Consider the following 15,296-nt stretch of genomic DNA (forward strand, 5'->3'; position numbering starts at 1 on the left):
AAATATGTAACAGAGGCCTAGTGAATGTGAAAAATCTGCCTCTCTGAACCTTGCCAAAATGGTCCGGCACTCAGGTGAAGAAAAGCCTCCCTTAAAACATGACTACAGCAGAGAGTGCCCATGGATTCTGAAAACATGAGCTTCTGCAAATGTTGACTTCATCTAAAATGGAAAGGGCACAGTATGATTGAGATTCAAAACTGCACCCTTACACATGGGAAAAGACACATTGAAATCCTGTGTATCTGGGAAATAAAACAGAACTCAGCATATATGGAAAAGCAAAGCCAAGCAACACACTTCATTTTAAATAAATGAAACGCCTACTTTGCAACATGCGTAGTGAAATTTAAATGGAAAGGCCTACTCAGAGTTGTAAAGTGGACGCTGGTTTCCCTGTTAAACTGTGGCCCATGTGAGGACAATACAGATGGAAAACTCATGTCTTTTCAACCATCAAACTAAAGAAATATAATTTACACATCGACAGAAGGCCCAGAGGCAATGTATTGAGATTAAGGGGCCGATTCATGGAACCAACGTGCGCCGAAAATCTAGGCGCAAGCATGCGCAAGCATGCGCAAGTGGAAAAAAACAGGCGCACGCGCACGCGTGCGATTCATGGAAGTCCCTGCGCGTGTTCACCGCGGGATGTGCGCCAAATCCGTGCATGGCGCACAAGTCACTGCAACATCGCGAAAGGCGTGCGCGACGGTGCGCGACGAGCACAGTGAAAGCGCACAACCTCAGCGCACACAGCAGAAAGTGGGCGGGACATGGGGCGTAACGCGCGGAATGGGGAACAACACGCGAAAATAAGGGCGTAACTGGGGATGCACTGCACGGAAGCAGAGGTAACGCCCACACGCACACGAACCACACGTATTCATGGAATGGAATAGGGCAAACCCACGCACAGCCAAAGCCGCGCACAAGCTGAAACACGTCCGCCACACGAAGGCAGGCGGTAGAGTCCCAGCGCATCAAAAAAGTGGCGCCGCGGCAAGTAGAATACGCGATTGAGCGGGGTACGTGCATTCCGGGTATGTGCGGGAAGTGACACACGCGATTGAGCGGGGTACGTGTATTCCGGGGGTGCGCGGGAAGTTACACACGCGAATGAGCGGGGTACGTGTATTTCGGGGGTGCGCGGGAAGTTCCACACGCGATTTGGCCGGGTACGTGGATTCCAGGGGTGCGCGGGAAGTTCCACACGCGATTTGGCCGGGTACGTGGATTCCAGGGGTGCGCGGGAAGTTCCACACGCGATTTGGCCGGGTACGTGTATTTCGGGGGTGCGCGGGAAGTTCCACACGCGATTTGGCCGGGTACGTGGATTCCAGGGGTGCGCGGGAAGTTCCACACGCGATTTGGCCGGGTACGTGGATTTCAGGGGTGCGCGGGAAGTTCCACACGCGAGTTGGCCGGGTACGTGGATTTCAGGGGTGCGCGGGAAGTTCCACACGCGATTGAGCGGGGTACGTGTATTTCGGGGGTGCGCGGGAAGTGACACACGCGATTTGGCCGGGTACGTGGATTCCAGGGGTGCGCGGGAAGTTCCACACGCGATTTGGCCGGGTACGTGGATTTCAGGAGTGCGCGGGAAGTTCCACACGCGATTTGGCCGGGTACGTGGATTCCAGGGGTGCGCGGGAAGTTCCACACGCGATTTGGCCGGGTACGTGGATTCCAGGGGTGCGCGGGAAGTTCCACACGCGAGTTGGCCGGGTACGTGGATTTCAGGGGTGCGCGGGAAGTTCCACACGCGATTGAGCGGGGTACGTGTATTTCGGGGGTGCGCGGGAAGTGACACACGCAATTTGGCCGGGTACGTGGATTCCAGGGGTGCGCGGGAAGTTCCACACGCGATTTGGCCGGGTACGTGGATTTCAGGAGTGCGCGGGAAGTTCCACACGCGATTTGGCCGGGTACGTGTATTTCGGGGGTGCGCGGCAAGTTCCACATGCGATTTGGCCGGGTACGTGGATTTCAGGGGTGCGCGGGAAGTTCCACACGCGAGTTGGCCGGGTACGTGGATTTCAGGGGTGCGCGGGAAGTTCCACACGCGAGTTGGCCGGGTACGTGGATTTCAGGGGTGCGCGGGAAGTTCCACACGCGATTTGTCCGGGTACGTGGATTTCAGGGGTGCGCGGAAAGTTCCACACGCGAGTTGGCCGGGTACGTGGATTTCAGGGGTGCGCGGGAAGTTCCACACGCGAGTTGGCCGGGTACGTGGATTCCAGGGGTGCGCGGGAAGTTCCACACGCGATTTGGCCGGGTACGTGGATTTCAGGGGTGCGCGGGAAGTTCCACACGCGATTGAGCGGGGTACGTGTATTCCGGGGGTGCGCGGGGAGCAGCACACGTGAATTGCACGTGTTTGTCCTCCCAGGTGTACCCTCTACACCCTCCACGGCCCCTGCAGGTGGCTCACACCACAGGGGCCTACCCAGCACATGTCCTGCAGGCACCCCATCCACCATGGCCATGCCCACCAGCCAACCCACATATCAACTAGCACTACTGCCCACCAACGCATGTCCCCCTGCACCCCCAGCCACCAGGGGCAGCCTCCAGCAGGCCCCCACCCATGTCTCCCCCCACCCCCACCCCCCACCAGTGCAGGGGCAGCCTCAAACAGGCCCCCACTCATGTCCCCCTGCACCCCCACCCCCTAGCATCCAGGGGCACCCTCCACCAGGCCCCCACTCATGTCTCCCACCACCCCCACCCCCCAGCATCCAGGGGCACCCTCCACCAGGCCCCCACACATGTCCCCCTGCACCCTCACCCCCCAGCATCCAGGGGCACCCTCCACCAGACCCCCACACATGTCACCCATCACCCCCACCCACCAGCAGTGCAGGGCACCCTCCACCAGGCCCCCACACATGTCTCCCACCACCCCCACCCCCCAGCAGTGCAGGGGCACCCTCCACCAGGCCCCCACACATGTCCCCCTGCACCCCCACCCCCCAGCATCCAGGGGAACCCTCCACCAGGCCCCCACCCATGTCTCCCACCACCCCCACCCCCCAGCCACCAGGGGCAGCCTCCAGCAGGCCCCCACCCATGTCCAACTCATGTTCCCCACCCAACATGTCATCACAGTCCAGATCCCTGGTCTCTATGGTCAGCCCCCAAATGCAAAACACCCACCCGAGTATTGCATCCACCCACTCATATTCTGCAATTACATCACAGAACACCAATTGCAAGTTCCAAAACAAACACATGTCCCTCACATACACCCAATGGGTGTCAGTGATTCTCTAAACACATAACATGAAATGCATGAAAACAATGAGACACCACAATTGAAGTGCAACAAATAAATAATGTATTAAAGGAAAGATGAATAGAAACAAAAATGAAGAAACAGAAATGTGAATGGAAAAAAATGAAAAGAAGCATGTCCGTTCAAAATAAAAAAAAATTAAAGAATATAGAAATCCAAAGTAATGTAGTACAAAGTCAATGTCCACCAAACAAAATCCAATTTGAAAAAAAAATTATAAGCCATTGATCCATGGATAATGTTAAAAAAGAAAGTATGTACAAGTCCACAACTATGTACAATGCAAGAAGCCAGGGTCCATCATCCCAACAAAATAAAGGAAACCTAACTAACTACACTAACTAATAAAAAAAAACTATATACAAAAATGTGGCCAATGTCCAAAAGGTCCAAATGAAATAAAAACAAAAATGAAACTTAACACTACCTACATAACTATGTACAAGGGCAGCGGGCTAGTTCCACGGCTCACTTCTGGATGTGCCGGGCCAGGGCATCATCAAACTCCTCCTCAATGTCCCGGAGGCGGTCCTCCTCCATGGCCCCGAGGGTCCGCAGGGCCGTCGACGTGTCCACCTCCAAAGCCCTGCGGATTGCCTCGAGGCACTCGACCCGCCTCAGGGCCCTCTGCATGGAGTTCTCCGCCCTGACCATTGAGAGCCGTGCCTCTTCCGCCCGCTGCCGCTCCGCATCTATGGCGTGGCCCAACCGCTGCCACACGGAAGACACTTTTTGTCCTGGGTCCTCCTGCCCTCCGGCCGATGCCTGCCCCTCCGATGTCGAAGGCCCCGAGCCTTCATGGCTCCCACCATGGTGCTGCTGCTGCTGTGCCTCTGCCCCTGCACTGCCTCCTGCTGCCTGCACATCCTCCGCCGGCTGGGGTGCAGTCGTTGACGTGGCCACCCCTGCTGGACGTCCGACTCCCGACTGCTGCAGGGATGCCTCCTCCACCAGCCTGGCCGCACCGTCAGAGGCAGCTCCACAGGGCACCCAGGTGACTGATGGGTGGGAAGATGGCACAGAGGACGACTGGCGCGTAGGGGGTCCAGCTGAGGAGGGGGTCGTGGCAAGCCCCATCAGACGGAGGAATCCGGCCTGGGTGACCTGTCCCAGCAGGCTGACGTGGTCAACGAGCCATTCGAGATGATGTGCAGTCTCTTCATGAAAAGACTGCAGGTCACCTCGCATGGCCCGTTGACGCAACGCCACTCCAGCCAGGACAGGCTCAACCCGGGCCTGGATAGCCACGTCCGCAGGCAGAGGAAGGCCAGTTGACGTCAGCTCATCCCCTGCCTGAAAACTGGTCTGGACATGGGCATCCCTGCTGGTGCAAGATGATGCAGGGACAGGATTGCACACAGGCACCTCCGCGGCGGCCTGTGCTGCCTCCTGTCCCTGGTCCTGCACTGCACCACTAGCACCAGTGGGATCCCCACCCCCAGACCCCGTCTCCGGTGCTTGCACAGCCTCCTCCTCCACCAAACCCCCCACCAACCTGGATGACTCTGTGCCATCTTCCCCCGTTGGGCCCTGTGGGGTCCCAGCTGCCCCTTCTGCTGCCGAGGAGTCCAACTGCAACCTCCGCCTCTTGGACCTCCCCCCGGCAGCTGCGGCCTGGGACGCGGCACCGGACTCCTCACTCCCCGACGAGATGACAACCTGGGAGGGGAGCCGGGCCTTGCGTCTCCGGCTGGCGGTGGGATCCCCGCCGCTGTGCTCCACAGCACCTTCTCCGCCCTCTTCATCAGTTGACGCTGCAGACAGGGAGAAAAAAAACACAGGCATCAGGGCACTGTACAATGGACACATACACACATGACAGTTGTACATGAGTGGCATTGGCAAACCTCAGACATGTCATCACAATCCCCAACACACATGTCATTACAACTTGCACACACGAGCCATACCACAGCCATGTTGCAACTGCCAACACCATCCATACACATACAACAGCATCAGCAGCCAAAGGTGAGCCAGACATCACATGCAACACAGGAAATGCACCACACATGTACACACCAACCACCACACTTGCATGCATGTGTACACCTCTGCTAAGTGTCGCAGTGATCAGACGGGCATCCATGTCACATCTGCCAATCAGGCTTCCACATACCGCTGTCACATGCATCCATGTTGCATCACTGTTGCACCCTTGTCAAATACACACACATGCACATGTACACAGCGCTGATACAATCAGCTGAAAACAACATACATGCGTGACATCACGGACATGTCTACTCACATACACATTCATACAAACTTGTGTGCCCACACAACTGCATTTGGCATGCAAGCCCACACACACAGGCACCATCCATGTCTCACACATTACAGCCCTCGCATGTGTCAGCCCCACGGCCCTGTACACCCGCACCCATACTCGACCCCATACAAACAGAGGTGCAACCTGCACACTACTGAACAATCACCACACGCACTGCTCACAATCAGGATGCATGTACACTCACCGCTCGACTCCAGACGGGTCTGCCTCTCAAGGACCTGGACGTGGAGCGCTGGGGATATGTGTTCCAGGACCCTCATCTGTTCTTCCGACAAGTGGCCCCGGCGCCCCTTGGCATCCGCTGCCTTCAAGAGGCGCCGGGCCTTGGTCAGGGTCCTGGACCTGAAGTCCTCCCAGCGCTTCTTGACATGTTGGAAGTCGCGGACTGCCACCCCCTCCGCATTGATGGCAGTCACGATGTCAGTCCAGATCCGAGTCCGTCCTTCCTTGTCGGCGCGGCAACTTCCGAAGAGGGCATCATACTGCCCCAGGACTTGCTCCACCAGGACACCAACTTCGGTGGCACTGAAGCTGGTGCCCCTCTGCCTCTCTGGCCGGGGGTTGTCAGTGGTCACAGATGGAGTTTGCCCCGACATGACAACCCCAGAGGCAGGAGTGGGTGGGCAACTGGGTCCTGGGGCTGGGCTGTGGAGCGATGGAATCCCAGTCGGGAGTCTTTGGTTCCAGCAGGGGTGGTCACACCAACAGCACCCCTGGCTGATGTGCAGGCAGCAAATGGCAGGGCACGTGGGCAGCAGGCAGTCAGGCAGCAGCAGATGGCAGGTGGGAGCGTGCTCGGGGCTCTGGGGGGGCAGTAGTTCGGCCTTCTGGGCAGGATCGTGGTCTTCCGTGTGCTTACGCGTGGCCAGCTTGATACGGAGTGATTTGGCACGTGAAAATTCTGCACGTCAGCGTGTAATTCGAGGAAAGGCCCTTAGCGCGTAAGCGCGTCTGCACGCATACGCATTTTCATTGGACCAAAGGCCCTCAGCGCGTGAGCGCGTCTGTGACGTGACGTGCGAGGGAGTATCCCTCATTGCACGTGATGACAGTACACACGTGGATCCCAACCAATCGCGTGTGAAAGTTCACGGGACCCCGGAACACACGTACCCCGGCCAATCGCGTGTGGAACTTCCCGCGCACCCCTGAAATACACGTACCCTGCTGAAATCGCGTGTGAAACTTCCCGCGAACCCCTGAAATACACGCGCCCAGGCTATTCGCGTGTGGAACTTGCCGCGCACCCCTGAAATACACGCGCGCAGGCTATTCGCGTGTGGAACTTGCCGCGCACCCCTGAAATACACGCGCCCAGGCTATTCGCGTGTGGAACTTCCCGCGCACCCCTGAAATACACGCGCCCAGGCTATTCGCGTGTGGAACTTCCCGCGCACCCCTGAAATACACGTACCCTGCTGAAATCGCGTGTGAAACTTCCCGCGAACCCCTGAAATACACGCGCCCAGGCTATTCGCGTGTGGAACTTGCCGCGCACCCCTGTAATACACGCGCGCAGGCTATTCGCGTGTGGAACTTGCCGCGCACCCCTGAAATACACGCGCCCAGGCTATTCGCGTGTGGAACTTCCCGCGCACCCCTGAAATACACGTACCCTGCTGGAATCGCGTGTGAAACTTCACGTGAACCCCTGTAATACACGTAGCCCGCTTGCCGTGCTGGTACAGGGTTAGCGCAGCCCTTTGCGCTGGATTGGGGATTTTAATGGCTTTTCCCTGCGCGGAAGGCGTTCTTGGGGGCGTAACTGGCGCTGCTGCAAGGTCGCTGCGCCACTGTGCGCCACGGCTGGTTTTGGTGGCTGGAATCCATGAATACGCTGTGCGCGGAAATGTGTTTCGGCGCACGCGGCTGGCGCAGACTACCGCACGCGCACACTGTGCGCCAGCCGCGTGCGCCACTTGTGCGCCGAATTCTATGAATCGGCCCCAGAATGTTACATGCAAAACACATTATTTCGATTTAAAATAAAAGCCATTTCTTTCAGAATTATACATGTAGCTTGCTTTTGCAGCTTCTTCCACTGAACTGCTGGGGTGTGTATTTGGATTTCTGACGCCAGATACCTTTGGCTGATGCCTACCAGGAATGCAGGTCTGTTTCAGCAAAATGCTACAAAATACACTGTTTTCAGATCAACATTGTGGATGGGTCACATAAGAAAATACAGGCCTGACCTCTCTCCCCATAAACTGTGCATTAGCTTCAGAGACCCCTGAAGATACTTAATGGCGGGGCTGGAATAACATGGAGCCAAGCAGATGTCCAGGTCATGTGACTTTGGAGAACCACAACTGCCTGCCTGGGATTCCCGAAATGTGAAACTGAAGACTTCTATATTAATGGGTTTTTGTTGGGCTCCTACAAAAATGGTGCTTGTATGCATGGTTATGAGCACTTGCTTTGTTCACTGTTCACCATATAAAGGGTATAGCCCACACATTTATTTTTGATACCATTGTGGATTTTTATTTCACAACCATACGTGCCGACACATGTTTCGACCATCTGAGGGTCTTTATCAAGGCTACAAACATTGACAGATCTTTTGTTCAGATATCAAGCATCATATCACACCATTATCGTGAAAGGTGCAAAGTGGTCAGTGATTGAGTGCAGAAAGTGAAGCCATTATAATTAAAAACAGTAAGTTGAATATGCCCGGCAAAGCTGTAGGTCAATAATATGCACAAGGAGTCACAATGTTGTTGCCAAGTGACAATAAGTATTCAGTAAATGTAAACATTGTATCACAAGCGAAAATAATGAAGAGAGAAAATATCAGGAGAGAGATAAGAGCACAAGGGAAGGAAGGAAAAGGAGAACAATGTTAGATCAGATGTTGGGTGCGTGTTGTCAGATTGCATTGGTCATCAGGGTGGGCATGGGAGTAAGATGTCGAGCTCACCTAAGATTATGGTGTCTCTTGCGTAGTGATTCTTGGCGGGCAGGGAGCCCCGGATATATTATATCACCCATTTAGGTGCATCTAAGGAAGACAAGAGAGCATGATGGAAAGCATAGAAATGCTGTGGCTCCCGATGAAAGTCTGCAGTGAGTGGTGGTGTCATGCTACTCGTCCCATGTGCCTGGGTCCACACCCATGTTTGGGCCTACTGAGTAAAAGGCAGATAGGAATGGCCTGGTGCGCATGGGTGTCTCACTAAGTAAGGATGCCAGGGAGGCATGTGTGGGCCTGGTGAGTGATGGCAAGCAGGAATAGCGTGGTGTCTCACTAGGGGGAAGTGGTGTGTGCGGAGGTAAGCAGGTGATTGATTGGAAATGGGGGTGCGTGTGGCTAAGTGGAACCGTGTGCCGTTAGGCTAAGTACTGCTTCAATTATTGATAAGAAATTAAGTGCAATTGGTCCGAGCGTGGTCAAAAGCCTGTAGGCTACAGCCCGCTAAATAAGTAGTTTCGCGTGGGTTGTGCACGTGTGTGCCAGATGATTTGTTGCCAGGAAGCTAGTGGCTAGGTTGCTGCCAATAGGGCGCCCTCTGTTTCAGGAAGGGCAGTCAAAGCGATGGTCAAACTGCGTTATTGCATACGAATCGTAATAATATGCTATCGGTCGCTTCAATGTCTGGCTATGGCTTGGGGCTCATGGGTGGGCTATACTTTCCATCATGCTCTCTTGTCTTCCTTAGATGCACCTAAATGGGTGATATAATATATCCAGGGCTACCTGCCCTCCAAGAATCACTATGCAAGAGACACCATAATCTTAGGTGAGCTCGACATCTTACTCCCATGCCCACCCTGTTGACCAATCCACTTATTTCTCTCCTGATATTTTCTCTCTTCATTATTTTCGCTTGTGATACAATATTTACATTTACTGAATATATACTCATTGTCAGTTGACAACAACATTGTGATTCCTTGTGCATATAATTGCCCTACACCTTTACCAGACATGTTCAACTTACAGTTTATAATTATAACGGCCTCACTTTGATATGATATGTTATTTATAACGCACTTAATACCCAGAGCTTTCTAAGGGTGGACCCAGGGATCAAACTTGCATTCTCCAGGTCGTCTTGCTTCCAAGGCGAGCACGTTGCCACTGAGCTATCCTCCCGAGGACCTTCTGCATTCAATCAGTGATCACTTTGCACCTTTCACAATGATGGTTTGATATGATGCTTAATATCTGAACAAAACATCTGTCAATGGTTGTAGCCTTGATAAAGACCCTCACAAGGTCGAAACACATGTCGGCACCTATGGTGATGAAATAAAAATGCACAATGGTCTCAAACATAAACGTGTGGACTATACCCTTTATATGGTGAACATTGAAAATGTAGGGCACCAGAGCACGGGCCCTTTGGTTCACGGTTGCATGTACAATCAAACTTGGTATTTCACTTGGAGTTAGGCGCAGTAACCAGTAGTTCCTAGTGCTGTCACCACTTTCTTACTTCTATATTAATGTATTTCTATGGAATAACATGGGACTGAATTCCCTGGATAAAAATTGAATCATGCGTCCCAGTATGTTCATCCAGGACTCATATAAAAGATCACAAAACGCCTATCAGTTCTATGTGAATATCAACATCATGCAATGAGTGTAATTCCAGGTGTAGGTAAAAGTATGATTGTGGCCGTCCCAGATATGATAGAAATTTGAAAGTCGGAGAGCTAATAGAATGTGAATTTAATGTTTGGATTGTGAAGTGTCATATTTCTAACTATGTTGGTTGTTGAATAAAGGGTGAACAATTATAGCGTGCTCCTGTAAGGTCGTGCCGAGACCAAACTAATTTTAATAGGCCCAGCAGGAGTCACTGAATCTGAAAATATATCGTTTATGGTGGTTATCTGTAAATTGAAGAAAGGTCATGCTGTGACTTTCTGAGAAAGAAAAATGCAATTTTAAATTTCATTTTAAAAAGATGCATTTCTCTCCTCCCCTCATTATCCATAATCTGGACCTCCTAAAACCATTGATCTATCGGCTGGCAGGGGCCGGACTAGAGAGGTGGGGTGGAAAATGAATGTCCAATCTGATCTGTGGGAAAATGGCATGGCACATTTGTATTTGTATTTTTATTATACTTTGTATAGTGCCTTTGTCCAAAGCACTTTACATGAGAAAAAGTCATCGGTACATAAAATCAGTAATGCAAATCAATGTTCGAGTACTGCCAGTGACAATCAATCAGGGGACTGAAGCAAGTGATTTTTAAAGAAGAACGGAACAGAGCATAAGAAGTAGTAATGGAATGAAGAGAAAGGGGAAGCTTGTTCCAATGAAGAGTTAAGGAGTTGAAAAGAATGAAAGGGGGATTAAGCACATGGAGGACGGGGAACATTCAGCTTAAAAAGAACTGAAGAACAGAGAGAGTGAGGAGGAGAAAAGAGTGATAGAAGGGATGCAAGATAGCTGGGGGCAGGTCCGTGCAGAGATTTAAAAACTAAGCAAAGAATCTTTAATTTAAGCTGAGAATGGAAAGACAGCCAGTCAAGTGAGGCGAGAGAAGAGGAGATCGTGTCTCGGTAGGCGAGAAGGCAGAGTGAACGAATAGACGAGTGATAGATTGCTTTAAGAGGAGCAAGACACAAACAAGGAAGACCAAAGAATGCGACAGAACAGTAGAATAAACAAGAGAATATTAGCGAAGAAATAAGAGGTTTGGTGGTGTGAAAAGTGAGAAAAGGATAAACTCTATGAATATTGTAGAGATGAAATCGACAGGCAAGAGATGTTAGGGAAATATGGTGGACAAAGGAGAGATTAGAATCGAAATAGAGACCAAGATTGAAGGTGGTGGGAGAAATAGATAGGCTGGATGGACGAAAGGAAATAAAAGAGGGAGGAGATTGTAACAAGAGAGTGTTAGGGGGAAAGAATAGGACCTCAGTCTTTCCAGCATTTAGAGTAAGGAAATGGGAGGCCATCCAGGATTTAATACCAGAAAGACAGGTTGAGAGAGTAGAATGAATATCAGTGCTAAAAGACAAAAAGGATAGAAACAGTTGAGTGTCATCAGCGTAAAAGTGGTGTGATAGTCCAAAAGAAGAAATGATAGGAGCAAGAAATGAAGTGTATAAGGAGAATAGAAAAAGACCAAGGACTGACCCTTGAGGAACACCGTGGTCAAGGGAAAAAGAAGAAGTGGTGTTACCACCCCATGAGACAGAAAAGGTACGGTTGGATAAGTAAGATGAGAACCATGATAGAACAGAGCCATGGAAACCAAAGGAGGAGAGAGTGTTCAGATGCAAAGAGTGATCCACAGTGTCGAAATCAGCAGATAAGTCAAGAGGAATACGAACAGAGGAGTGTTTAGCATATTGATCCATGAGAAGAGAGTTAAGCACATAAGTCAGAGCTGTTTCAGTGGAGTGACGGGAACAAAAGCCAGACTGGGTAGGAGGAAGAAGTAATCGATCAGACACGAATGTTGAGATTTGTGAGTACACAACATGCTCAAGAAGCTTAGATAAAAAAGGTAAGAGAGATGTAGGACGAAAGTTTGAGACAAGAAGGGGATTAGCTGTAGGCTTTTTTAGAATAGGAATAATAATCGCATGTTTGAAATCAGAAGGAAAAGTAGAGGTAGAAAGACAGATGTTAAAGAAAGAAGTCAGGAAGGGTATGAAAAGCGGATAGATTTTCGGAATGAGTAGTGAAGTAATGGGTCAGTGGGGGCAGCAGTAGGGTGGACCTTAGCTAATAGATGAATCACCTCAGACTCAGAGACTGGGGCAAAGTTAGAAACAGTATTAGATGGAGTAGGAAATAGTAAAGGAGAGGGGTTATAAGAACGTGAGGATAGAATGTTCTGACGTAGAGAGTGAACTTTACAAGAGAGATAATGTGCAAGATCAGATGCTGATAAGGATGAGTTTATAGAAAGATCAGGTGTGGGAGGAGAGAGAAGCCGGGTTCATGTTTGGAAAAGGTGACGAGGGTGAGTAGATTCGCTACGGAGAAGATCTGAGAAATAAGTGTGTTTAGCAGAATTAATGCAGTTGTCGTAAAGAGCGTGATAGGAAAAGTAGGTAGCGTGATTAGCAGGAGATCGAAGTTTGCGCCAGCATCTTTCAAGGCGACGAAGAAGATGGTGCATAGAGCAAAGATGTGGAGAGAGCCAGGATTGGGCAGGGTTGTGAGTAGGTTGAAAAGAAGAAAGGGGATAGAGTTATTCAAGACTAGAGACCAGAGAAGAGGAGAGGGTGGACGTTGCTTCATCCGCAGAGAGAGTGGAAAAGTTTACAAGCGATGGAAGAGAGGTTGTGCAAGTATCATAAAAGAATGTGGAGTTCAGGTTGCGCAGGTCATGCCTAAAGAATGTATTAGGTGATGGTGAATTAGAGAGACTGGGAGTGGTGGCTGGGAGCAGAGAAGCAGAGAGTAAGGAGTGGTCAGATAAGTAGACAGGTAAAACCGATATGGAGGAATCAGTAAATGATGAAGTAACAATCAGGTTGAGGGTGGAGCCAGTGGTATGAGTGGGAGGAGAAGGGAGTCGAGAAAGTAGATGTGAGTCAAGTATTGATAAGAAAGGAGAAGCTGAGTGAGTAGAGGAAAGATGGAGATTAAAGTCTCCAAGTAGAACCAGTGGAGTAGGACTAGGAAGAATATATCCAAGAAGGTGGTCAATGTCTTCACAGAATGACCCAAGTGGACCAGGAGGGCGGTACACAATGAGAAATGAAATAGTGTGAGGAGTAGTGAAAGTCTTATACATACACACATCCCCTGCACAGAATGCCCACATGCATGCGAACAACCCATATTCATGGATTCGAATACGGGAAACCTGCGCACGGCAAAAGACGCGCATAGGCATCAACGCGTCCGCCACAGGAAGGCAGGCGGAAGCGTCCCCGCGCATAGTATAAAAGTGCGCGCAAACAACCAACACGTATTTACAGCTACGATCAATTCCCCATTTGTTGCAGCACTGATCGTGGGACACCGCAGGAGGAGGAGAATAGCCAGGGCAAACATTTTTTCACCCCAGACAAGCCTTTTTGGGATGCCTGACGACCAGGTCTACGGCCGGTATAGGTTTCCACCTCGTATCATCCTAGACCTGGTCAGGGAGTGGGAAGATGACCTTACATCCCCCACCCTCTGCTCCCAAGCATTGAGCCCCTTGGAGAAGGTGCTCAATGTCCTGCATTTTTTGGCCACTGGGTCATTTCAGCGGACTACTGCCATAGTGGGGGGGTCTCACAGGCCACGCAGTCACGCTGCCTACACCAGGTCTTGGCAATCATGACAGCGCGCCCCTCAGTCCGCAGGCACATATACATGCCCAGAACACCCGTAGAAAGGCAGGCCGTTGTCCAGGACTTTTACAGGGTGGCACACGTCCCCAAAGTGCTTGGTGCCATAGATTGCACCCATGTGGCCCTACGTCCACCTAAGGCCACTGAGCACATCTACCGAAACCGCAAGCACTGGCATTCCATCAACGTGCAGGCGGTATGCGATGCAAAGGGAATCATCACCTCTGTCTATGAAAACTACCCTGGCTCCACCCATGACAGTTTCATATACAGAATCTCCGCCCTGAGCCGGGCCCTGGAAGCTGGGCAGCATGGCGACACATGGCTCCTAGGTGAGTACAAATGCCTGTGCACATGCATGCATGTCACACACACACACAAATACACAAACCCCAATAATCACAACCATCATCACCTCTCCAGGGGACAGTGCCTACTCTCTGAGCAACCACATGATGACGCCAATCCGGAACCCCACCACACCACCCCAGGTAAGATACAATGCTGCCCATATTGCAACCAGGGTCATAGTGGAGCGCACATTCGGAGTGCTCAAGTCACGCTTCTGCTCCCTTGACCGCTCTGGCGGGCAGCTACTCTATGCACCCCCAGTAGTGTGCAGGATCATTGTGGCAGCATGTGTCCTGCACAATGTTGCAAGACGGCAGGGCATATCGGTGGACATGGTGGTGCCCCCACAGCCCCAACCACAGGCACAGTTGCTGCCCATGGGAGGGGACAGGGCACGTGGCGAGGAAGCCCGGACCCAGCTTGTGGCCACATTTTTCACCTAAACTCCCACGCCTGCGGAGTGCACACAGGCCTGGCACATACCAGGTGACAATCGATGATGACAAAGAGACAGTCAACTGTCACAACCTTACCACCCTGAGAATGTTGCCATGGAAGTGCCACATTGTGTGCATCCCTAGCTACTTAAACATAAGCAATCCTGTGTGACCAGAAGGCACACATGCAAGGTGTGAATCACACAGACCTGCAAAACAGGCCATGACTATCACTGGTATGTCACCCAAACCCTCCCAAACCACAACATGACATGGCAAGCAATAGCTATACACCAACACAGTACCAATAAGGTACGCATTGACATGTGAAAAATGTAAAGTGGCATCACACAATGATGCCTGACATGGAATCAGATGAAATGACTGACCAACAACCTCCCACCCAAAAGAAGTCATACCCAAATGCATTCCAACAGTTGTAGTTGTAACATAACAATGAATGCCTGTCTACAAGCACATTGTGCATTGCAAAATCAACACTGCAGCTGCTGTGTGCCGTGCCCACCTCCTGCAACACACTGAGCATCACATCTAAGCGACAAACTACATCAAAAAGCAAATCAGGCATGTACAGGATCCACAATTGGTCATAGATCATGTGCTGCAGGGACACAGTGGGCACCAG

Source organism: Ambystoma mexicanum, chromosome 3q (genome assembly GCF_040938575.1).
Source record: "Ambystoma mexicanum isolate Mex_15411 chromosome 3q, UKY_AmexF1_1, whole genome shotgun sequence".
NCBI classification, from domain to species: Eukaryota; Metazoa; Chordata; class Amphibia; order Caudata; family Ambystomatidae; genus Ambystoma; species Ambystoma mexicanum.